Source organism: Pinus tabuliformis, chromosome 1_2 (assembly GCF_031772625.1).
Source record: "Pinus tabuliformis cultivar Carrire ecotype Pingquan chromosome 1_2, CPIR1, whole genome shotgun sequence".
NCBI classification, from domain to species: domain Eukaryota; kingdom Viridiplantae; phylum Streptophyta; class Pinopsida; order Pinales; family Pinaceae; genus Pinus; species Pinus tabuliformis.
Window position 1 is genome coordinate 404086517 of NC_142298.1, and position 10131 is coordinate 404096647.

The following is a 10131-nucleotide window of genomic DNA, read 5'->3' on the forward strand; positions in this document are numbered from 1 at the left end:
TTTTACAAAAGTAACACTAGAATTAGGAAGGCAAGAATAATAGGGTGGGATAAGTTGGTGAATGAGAATTATATTTGTATTAGAACACTTTTTCTAATATCTTGACAATATGTAAAGTAAATATTAGTATGTTAAGAAACAAAAAATGAAATGTTAGTATGTTCGATTGTTTCTTTGTAAATTTTTAAAAATAAGATAATGTCATTCATTGTCATCAATAATTTTGAAAAATCCTTAAATTTTCAAAAATACCTATGTACTAAGTTTATAATTTTACATTGAATATCATTAAATATGTTATTTATTTATAAAAAATAGTCTTTTAAAATTTTATGGTAAAAATTATTTATTATTTTCACATTTTAAAATTATTGCAATGATTTTTTACTTCTTTTTTTTTGGTGTTTCTCAGGTGGTTCATAGACACCCACAGTCACTGGGTGGTTGCTATGTCGGAAATATTTGAGCTTGATCAAGGGTATCAAGCCCCGCGACCAATAGCTAGGCCTAACCCCAAGGGCTTCGGGGAGAATTGACCCTATGACCTCCCAAACAGCGAGGCACTTATTTGAGCAGCTGAGCTAACCCTTGGGGCTCAATGATCTTTTAAATTGTATGAATAGTTTCATCTCTTATCTTGATAATTGAATGTTTATGATTTTTTGATGTCTTAGGGACATTACACTATTAAAATCAATCTACATTCATTTTAAACATTGATCTATTTGTTGGAATTTTGTAGCTATGGTCGATCTTCATAATTGGTCTTAGCTGTACAAAATAAAGAGAAATAAAAAATCTAGATTGTATTTCAAGACGGCTTTAAAAGAAGTAAATTTTGAAATTTTATATTGAATTCTTCCTCCAAAATGTAAAGTTGGCCCTAATCTGTTCATGGCGGCTCAGCGCAACAATCACAACACTTGGGCACATTTGACCACTATAAATATGTCATTCGTCCTCCTCATTTGGGTAGGAAAATGGATCACATTTGAGACAGAAATTTGGATCATTTAAGGCACTATTCATATCTAGAAAATGACGAAATTTGAGGCTAATCAAGATGAAATCTAAGGCAAACCAAATTCTCCTGAGGTACATTGAATCCTCTAAGGTAGATTGAAAATTTTTGAGGCTATTTATGGGTAGTTTGGGTTTGGTTACTAGTCAATTTGACTTGATTCATCTAGAAAATTAAGATTGTATTCCTTGCTGAAATGGAAAAAATATCTAAGAAAAGGTTGTGGGGTTTTCCCTTGGTTTGAGGTTTTCCCAAGATAAATTGTGTCCTTTTTGTTTGGTTGTCTCTTTATGTTTCTATTGTTATTATTGTTTTAATGTTGAAGATTTCCTATGTATAATTTATTAATGATGAAGTGACAATATAAATAATGAAGAAATCATTAGAAGTAATTATCAGTCTAGGAAATCCTAATAAGTCATCATGGAATTAGATTTGGTTAAAGAGCAACCACTAAGGAGATTGGAACAAAGACACGTTTGTATCTTTGTCTGAGAAGCGTTTTTGTCCTAGCTCTACCTATGTCTAGACCAAGTATGAAGGAATGTTGAAGTTCTAGTTCTAATTTTGGTTGTGATTAAAAGGAGACCCTCATATGTAGTCCAGTTATGAAGGACCAAAGCCTAAAACACAAAGTTTTGAGTATGGATAATTATTAGTCAGGTCAAGATTGGTTCGAGACTTGTTCATGGCTATCAGTGTTCGAAAGTGATAAGATTAGCGCTTCCCTAGCCCTAGGTTCATGGTTGCAAGATTATTATGTAAGTCGAAAGGTCTTAGTGCAAATAATAGAGGTCGAGAAGCCTCAGATCATGACCAAAAAAGGAATCATAGATATTCGAGGCTAAGCCTAGTCTAAGCTTAGATATCTATTTCATGACCATTCTTAAAGCCTAGTTCGAGCTCAGATGAAGTTTGTTCTAAGGCTCCTTTCAAGCTGATTAAAAAGAAGTTCCAAGGTTTACTTATGCATAAAGATCGACATAGTCATTTTTGTCATATCATAAACTAATCCACCAAGGAAATTTCTCCAAGGCCAAAGGGAGTTGGGCAAAAGGCTCCTCCATATCAAGCAAGAGAAGTATCTATAAAGTTGGTAGACCTAGAAGGAAAATTGAAAGATTGTGTAAGAGCCATTGGGAACAAATATCTAGTTCCTAAATCTCAAATTGACTCTTATCATTTTTTGAAGGTAAGTAATCTCGGTATGCTTTTCTCTTTAATGTATATAGCCAATTCAAGGGCATTCAAAAGTTTAAGTGAAAAAGGAACCAAGATTTGAGTATAAGGTTGAATGAAGCCGAAATTGAAGCTTAGTCAAATACTTTCGCCTAGGCCTAATTGAACTATTTCCAAGTACTGTGTTGAATCATGTTTAAGAAACCATCTAAATGAAGAATCAAGAATGTTGTTACTAATAAATTCAATTTCAAGAAACTTGCTAAAAGAAGGCTAATCTGAAAATGTTGACGTAAGTCTTGTGGAAATATGGTCAAATAAAATTCTTAATGAAATATGTGATGTCTTGTATACATTGAGCTAGAAGGAATTGTGATAATAGGGTCTCTCATTCTTGGAAGAGCTGATAAACTTAGGGTTTTATAAAACCCTAGAAGATCTAAAAGTGATCATTTGGATTGAAGTCCTTATATGGACTTGAGTTGCATCATACTATAAGTTATGTGTTCAACAACAGTAGCATTGTTTTGAAGTTGCATGTTCTAATGTTGTATACCTTGTATGAATAATGGTTTTTGTCAAAGATATAAAGGATTATTTGCATTGTATAGATGAAATATAGTGATAAAGACCTTGCTTGATTCTAATTGAGAAAATTAGTATATGGCAGAGTTTTCCATCAAGTATTTGAGAAATGATCAACTTGATTTCATTCAAGAAATTTTCTCTAGAAACAAATGGAGCTGAGAAGAAGAGTCATAACACTTGTGCTATGAGACCTTCTTGGAAGTTCTAATAGTCCTAGGCTTTGTAAACCCTCGATAAATGATCAAGGATATGATTAAGAAATTTGTGGGGTTTGTGGAAATAACCCTAGAGCTAGAGCATTGAAAGTTGATGATTTCACTGAACAAAGAAACTCGAACTAAAGGGCAAGCAACTTGAAGTAATGGCTGACAATGAGGACGAAGATGGATTTTGCAAAAAAAGCAAGGATGAAGAGGGAGTTGGAAATTCCCTACAACCCTCAAAAGATAAGTACTCTACATTGATCTTCCTTGATTATTTTTGTTTTGATTTGTTAGGCTCTTGTCTTTTTTTTTGATGGGTTATAATCATTCTTCTATGGGCCTCCTAGTGAGGATTGCAGGTACATCATGAAGGTTGCGATGGATTTGGAAATAATTGGAAGCATTGGAAGAACGAAGCAAAGTTTGTGGCAAGAGGATTCTCCCAAAAGTGATTTGTGTTCGAGAGGGAGAAATTGTACTGACCAAAAGGGGTCTAGAAGCAAGCAGGCCAGCAAGTTTGAAGGATGTCATTGTGCCAAGATCTGTGGAAAATTAGTGATTACTTCAAGGTGGATTTACAAGATCAAGAATTTGGGTGATGGACAACGAGTCCATAGCCATTCGTATGGTATCCAATCTGATGAACTTGAGTGGCAGGGAGAGCGGTTTGGATTGTCTCTACAGGATTTGTTTTAGCATTAGAATAATTAGAAAGAAGTTGTGGTGATGCATTCCAGTTGGTTCTAACCATATTGGCATGGGGTTTTCCTAGTGGGTTGAGCTTGTTCCTTATAGAAGCAAGTTGGTATTTACCATTCAATGACATGTGATGACATGTGGGAATGCTAAATGGGCCCTGGGTTTCACCATTGGTCAATTGGGTTTTTTGACATGTCTTCAACTGATAACTTGTTGGGTTGGTGACCCTAGGACTAGTGGGTGACTAGTTCATCCCTTGATGCTAATGCAAGGATGCTTTCCTCGTGTTTATGGTGTTGAACATGAGGTGGATGGATTCATCAACATAGTTGAGCTCATTCAACCTTTTCTTGGAATATATAATTTTTTAACACGAGAACATCTAAGGAAGTTGTTATGAATACCTCCCTAGCTAAGAGGAAGTATTGGATTTTTGTAGCTATAGTTGGTCTTCATAATTAGACTTGGCCCTCCAAAAGAAAGAGAAATAAAAAATATGGATTGTATTTCAAGTCGACTTTTAAAAGAAGTAAAATATGAATTTTTTATTTTGAAATTTGCTTCCAAAATGTAAAGTCAACCCTGATTTTTTCATGTCGACTCAACCCAATAGTTACAACACTTTGGCACATTTAACCACTATAAATAGGTCATTCGTCCTCCTCATTTGGGTAGGAAATTCGGATCACATCTAAGACAAACATTTGGATCATTTAAAGAGTTATTTGGATCTAGAAGAGGACGAAGTTTGAGGGTAATCAACACAGAATTTGTGGCAAAAAGGATGAAATCTAAGGCGGATAGAATTCTCTTGGGGCAGATTGAATTCTCTAAGGTGGACCAAAAATTTCTAAGGCTATTGGTGAGTTTGACTTGATTTGTCTAGAAAATTCAGATTGTATTCCTTGTTGAAATGGACAAATTCTCTAAGAAAAGTTGTTGAGGTTTTCCCAAGATAAATTTTGTCCCTTTTGCTTGGTTGTCTCTTTATGTTTCTACTATTATTATTGTTTTAATGTTGAAGATTTACCATGTATAATTTCTTAATGGTGAAATGACACAATATTAATAATGAAGAAATCATTGGAAGTAATTATTAGTATAGGAAATCCTAGAAAATCAACACTATTGAGCACGAAAAGCAATCAAATTTCTTAATGTGTAAATTTTTTTGACTATTTAATTCCATGTCATGTATTAATTCCCTCATATTAAAAAAATTTACACATTAAAAAATTTGATCCCTCTCAATGCTTGATAAATTTGGACTTAAGATGGATCTACGGTGGCTTAATTTACAGTATGTAATTGTTTAATTTTTTATTAATTTAATTTTGTGTTGTTTAAAATGGAGATGACTTATATTTTTTTAATATTTTTTATTGTTATGTTTTTTCATTCTTTTGTGGCAATTTCTTCCTAATATTGGGCCATACAGCACTTCATTACTATCGGTGCAATAAAATCTAAATATAAAAAATTATGTTGTTACCATATAGTTGCATCGTAACATAAGTTTGTTTTCAATGAAACCAAAAAACTAAAAGAACGCTCATTAGAAACATTTGAATAAAATTATTTTTAAATGGTTTTTTTAACATTAAACCTTATCCAAAGAAAGGGTTGATTCTAAATATGTGATTCTCAATGTGGACCCTACTTAATGTTGACTCTCTAATTCAAACATTATGGGCTAACATTCAATGTTTTCCCTAGAAGATCAAAGATACATGTATTGACCTCTCATGGGGGACTAATACCTAGTATTAGCCTCTCTTGGGGGCTAATATTGAGTGTTAGCCTCTCTTTGGGGATATTGTTGAGAATGTACAGGTTGATGTTCACATCTAGGGGGCTAACAATATCATTCTTGCATGAGGATTAATATATCCCTCCCTAATGTTGATACTAAGTATTGACAATTGATGGTGCAATAGGCCCAAATCTTTTAGAATTGAACTCTAACAATCGAGACTACCATGGCTCCAAATATTCTAGAATTGAACTCAAAGGCTATGTGTGTGGCTTGTGATTCAAAAGATATAAGACATTGTTGCTACATATATTTGTTGGTTGTACAATCATTTGAATGACATAAGAAATAATTTAGATAGTTAAAGGTGAAATGTCCTACTTGTGATGCAATTTTCTCACATGCATGTGTAAAACCGAGTGCAAACCTCCAATCCAATGTGCTTACACCTTATTTTCACACTTAACTCCTTTAGCACATTATTTTCCCCGTGATTTCCTTCTTACTTAGACTTCGTAAGGATTTTTTTCATTGCTATGGCTAGTATCAAGTATTGATGAGACAATCCCTACCCAAGGACCAATATATGACATTGAATATATTTTAGTTTTGAACACAATTAGCATATTCATATATGTCAAATCTTGTTAACATGATTGGTTTCGAAGGGCCTCATCGTAAGAAAACCAAGGGACAAAACTCCATGGTAGTTGGGCGGAGGAGAAACATAAAATTTAGTTAAGGGTTGGTGTGGTGTAGGTTGGGTATATTCCCTAGATGTTTTTTTTTGTCTTGGATTGTGGTTTATTAGACCACATGCTAGTCCCACAAGTCACATACATAGGAGAAAATAGAAAATTAGTGAATCATTTTTGGCAAAGCATGGAAAATTAGCCCATGGTGAAATTTAACCTCTAAATTTTTCCTTGAGTTACAATCATTGTTACTTTGATAAATTGTGTATGGTTTAAAATATATATCCAAAATCAATTAAGAAAAGAGTAAATATGTTGGAAATTTATTTTAAATTAGAAAAGGTTTGAAAATTCCCTAGGTAAATAAGTTCCTCTAGTTTCTTAAAAAAAAATAATAGAACAAAAAGTCCTTCATTGATATAACAAAAGCATTGTGGATGACATGATCTCCAAGATATTTTCAACTTGGAAGGAGGTATTTAGGATGAAGCTATGACCACATAATATGCAAAGAGGTTCTATTTAATAATCATGGAGCCCACCATGGTAGTGTATTCATTAAATGTCAGCATACCTTCTTGATGGGGAATAAATTTTCACTCTTAGCATAAATAAATAATCTAAAACTTCTGTTAGCCAACAAATTCAAAGTCATATATTAAAAAGGGTTTGAATCCCCCTACATCTTTGACTTAGAGATCAAGCATATCGGAAGTTTTGTTTTGTTTTGTTTTTTGTTTGTTTGTTTTTTTTTTTTTTATATATGAATATAATTATTGGTACCTTAAGGGAATACATTTATTTTCATTTAACATGTGTAAATATGAATTACAAATAAGAGTAGATGAAGTTATTGGATAAATGAAAACTACCTCTAAGGGAAGGAGGGAGTTTAGTAATAAAGTGTAATAAATGTATGAGGTATATTAGCTAGTAATGGATGACATTCTAGTGTGCACAATATTAACATATAATCCTAAATATTTTGACTTGAGGACGATTATTCAAAGTAAATTCATAATGTGTGACAATTTGTTATCTATGTTGGTCGAAGATAATTGTAAAAATGTGTAAATAATTGTATTGGCAAGGGATGAACATGGAGAGTGTGTTGACGGTGTTGGACCTGCCAAAATTCAGGGGATCACCCTGGTATGAAGTCCCAACTAGATCTCACACCGTTTGGTGTGGGAGTCCCATCCGGTATGATGGTCTGGTTTCCATTCTCTTAAGGAGTTGCCTCAACTCTTGCTTGTCAGCACATGTGAGTGGTCTAATTTGCCTTCGAGAAGTGAGGTTTGCGTGCCTGGTGAGTGCTAGTGTACTCATGTCAATGGTTCTTTCATTGTAAAGGGAGAGGGTGAAAGTGAGTCCCAAGTTGGTTGGGATGCAGTCCAAACTCGAATAGGAACACACAACACAACAGGACGTGCACAGCTTCCGGAGGAGCAGTCCACATAGATTCGACAGTCACAACATACAAGGTAAGATAACACGTACAACACTCAATGGATGAGTCTGAATGAGTGCAGAAGTTGTTACAACAAGTTTCATGTGAAAGATCTATCTGATGTCCGGGAGAGTAGTCTACACGGGTGAGACAACGTTAACATCATGTACAACACATTTCCATTAATAGATTATGTATGACAAGAAGTGAAATAGTTCGGAAGTAGAACATAGGTTAAAGCAACATGCATTACAAGTGTTAAATATTAGCCTCACAACAGATACAATACATGTGTGAAAACGTGTTGGCCTGTTAGCAGGTTTCTGAATTAAGAGAAAGTTCCAAGACACATCGTTACACCATACATCACTAACCTCGAGTGTGGGGCGTTGGAGTCACTACTTACTACTCAAAGAAAAGATTACATACTCTCTTGGCTATGTGGGAGAAGTTGAGGTGAAAAGTCCTTTGCATGTACAAATGAGGGGGTATTTATACCCAAGAGTGAAACTGACCCTTGTGGTTGTTCGACTACCCTCATGACCATTTGACTTCCATGAATTTTCGACTTACATGACTCTTTGTTCAACAAGTGGGTCTCTTGGACTTCCACGTTACATCACATTGATTGACAACATAGCCCATAGTAGAGAAGTCGGCGACATGAATCGACATGACAACGCTGGTACATTCGTGCTATTGTTGGAACGCATGTCGAGCTACAGTGTTGTTAGGTGATGGATGTCTTCATGGTGTATCACATCTTCACCTCCGCATGGCGAAGTGCACAGAGTCTTCGATGGTCTTTGTTTCACTTGATGAAGCTTTGGCATGTTGCTCCTTACTTGCATGTTGGAAGGCTTGACATACTCATATGTTCGCGAAGGTGCATGTTCGTCTATTTGTCTATTGGTGAGCACATCCCTTTGTATGCATTGTTCGTTCATCTGTTGGTGAACCTGTCCTTCTGCATGTGATCCCTTCGTTCATCCCATTCGTCATCTTACCATGTTTGTTGGTGTACCTATACCTGCAGTCGCTCATGACGAAACGACATCAAATCCAAAACCTCCTAGTCTATCATGACACATGATAATTTTGGATGCAAGTGATGGGGAGAAGCAGCAAGGTTGTGAAGCGGAATGATGGCTCCAGGCACTATTGATGAAAACTATGCAAGAGTCATTGAGTGATGAAGACAGACAATCTGAGTCGACAGTGGCTATCTGCGAGGTCTGGCTTGGCTGGGAGAAAAAATTGCGCAAATTTTGGGAGGGACAATCTGGGCTGCAGGAAGGCAAGGTAGGCAAGATTTGCGCAGTTTCTGGAATGAGTAGGTAGCAAGGGCTGGAAGGCCAAAATTGCACAATTTTATGGAGGAACAGGTTGGCCTGTGAGGATGGTCAGTAGGCAGGGATTGCACAGTTTTTTGGGGGAACTGCCCAGGAGACTGGTAACCAAAACTATGTAATTCCGAGAAGGAATTGGAAGCTGGCTGTTGAGGTCACTGGCAGCCAAAATTGCGCAATTCCCAGAGGGAACTGGTAGTTGGATGTTCATTCACTAGCAGCAGAAACTGCACAATTCCTAAAGGGAACTGACAGTCTGCTGATGGTAGGGGAAACTACACTGAGGTCAGGAGGCCAGCCTGCTGATCATCTCTACAAAATTTCTGAGTTTAGAGGACTGCTAGGAAGAAGAAGGCCTTCTCATGAAACTGTGCAATTTCTGAGACGAGTTGTGGGTCGACTGTCGGGGTGACCGACTGGGAAAACTGCATAATTTTCTGAGGGAGACAGGGATGGGCTCTTGGTGTCTATTTGACATGTATGTACAATTTCCTCAATCAGCTGAGTGAGTAAGTTCAGTGGCCTCTATGCAATTTTTTAGGGGAGTCAGCCCCAGGGTGATTGCCGGGTCCAACTGCCCGGGTGGCTAGCATGAGGGTTGATTGAATTGCTTGCGGGCATCGTAGCTTGAAAAGAATAGCTTGGTGCTTCTACGTTGTTCTGGTTGACAGTTGATCGAGTCGAAAGCAGGGTGATGGTCCAAATGTCAGAGGGGAGTCTAGTCGTCAGAAATTTAGCAAAAATGACTAAGTGTGTGAATGACCGAAAGATGCATAGGTGATCATACGAACACACACCCACATGAACCGATGACGAAACGACCCAAACCATCCAAACACACATGTTCAACATGACTGACCGATGGTGCAAGTGACAAGCGCGACACTCGTGATTGACCATTCATTGCTCGAGATGACGCTTGCGCGACAGTGAATGTGACTACGTGTGTGAGTGTGACAGATGCTTTCATATCAAACACAACAAGCACATACAAAGCGAAGACTTTGAGCATAACCAGAACATGGTTGCAAGCATGACTTAGACACCAGTATACAAAAACTTGAATGAAATGAACAAGCAAGGAAAATGCAAAGACTCACACGAGCTCTCGGAGTGAACTCGAGTGTGTGCAGTCATCAAGTGAAACTCTCAAGGGAGGCTCCGAAATTGGTGCAGGCCAAAACTTTGGAGAGT